The sequence below is a fragment of the Perca fluviatilis genome, chromosome 23 (assembly GCF_010015445.1).
Source record: "Perca fluviatilis chromosome 23, GENO_Pfluv_1.0, whole genome shotgun sequence".
NCBI classification, from domain to species: domain Eukaryota; kingdom Metazoa; phylum Chordata; class Actinopteri; order Perciformes; family Percidae; genus Perca; species Perca fluviatilis.
The window spans coordinates 1001903-1002672 of NC_053134.1; the positions used below are offsets into that span (position 1 = coordinate 1001903).

The following is a 770-nucleotide window of genomic DNA, read 5'->3' on the forward strand; positions in this document are numbered from 1 at the left end:
AGGTGGGAGGGTACCTGCTGGGCCAGAGGTCAGATTACAGCCTTCTGATTGGTGGACTGGAGGTGGGCGGGAGCTGACCCTCCAATCAGAGTTCATATCAGACTCTAAAACCATATCAGGACCAGCTGGTCAGTCTTGCTGTGTTTCGGCGTTGAAGCAGCTCAATCCAAAGCCAATCAGATGCTAGCTTTAGTATCCATGGCAACAGTATTTGTGTTTGATGTTTCTTTGGTTGGTTAGTTAGTTAGAAGAGTTAGGAAGAGTTATGTGTTTGTTTTAGTTTACTATCGTCGTCATGGAGCTGAGCATGACAGCCGTTACCATGACAACCAGACCATGTGACACACACACACACAGAGACACACACAGATACACACAAACACACCCTCTCTGTCTCCTCACCTGTCCTGCTCTGCACCAATCGTCTTCCTTTAGAGTGACAAGCCAATGAGATGGTCCCGCTGTATGATGTCATATGATACTTGTTTGTGATTGGTTGATTTCTCCTGCCTGAAAATGTCCTGATGTTTAATAGACAATAAAAAACTACGAAATTAAACTAAACATCATGTCGTTAATGCAAGAGGTTTAAAGACTACAAACTGAAGCACTTCCTGGTTTAAAGACTACAAACTGAAGCACTTCCTTGTTTTAAGACTACAAACTGAAGCACTTCCTGGTTTTAAGACTACAAACTGAAGCACTTCCTGGTTTAAAGACTACAAACTGAATCACTTCCTGGTTTAAAGACTACAAACTGAAGCACTTCC

General features: G+C 42.9%; 1 long non-coding RNA gene across 1 annotated transcript in view; it reads left to right on the forward strand.

The window, feature by feature from the left end:
* Positions 1 to 559, forward strand: part of LOC120553017 — a 1153-nt gene extending 594 nt beyond the window's left edge. The window contains exon 2 of the long non-coding RNA XR_005638084.1: positions 1 to 559. This exon is cut by the window's left edge and continues 212 nt beyond it. This is a non-coding gene — a long non-coding RNA (uncharacterized LOC120553017).
* The last annotated feature ends 211 nt before the right edge of the window (positions 560 to 770 follow it).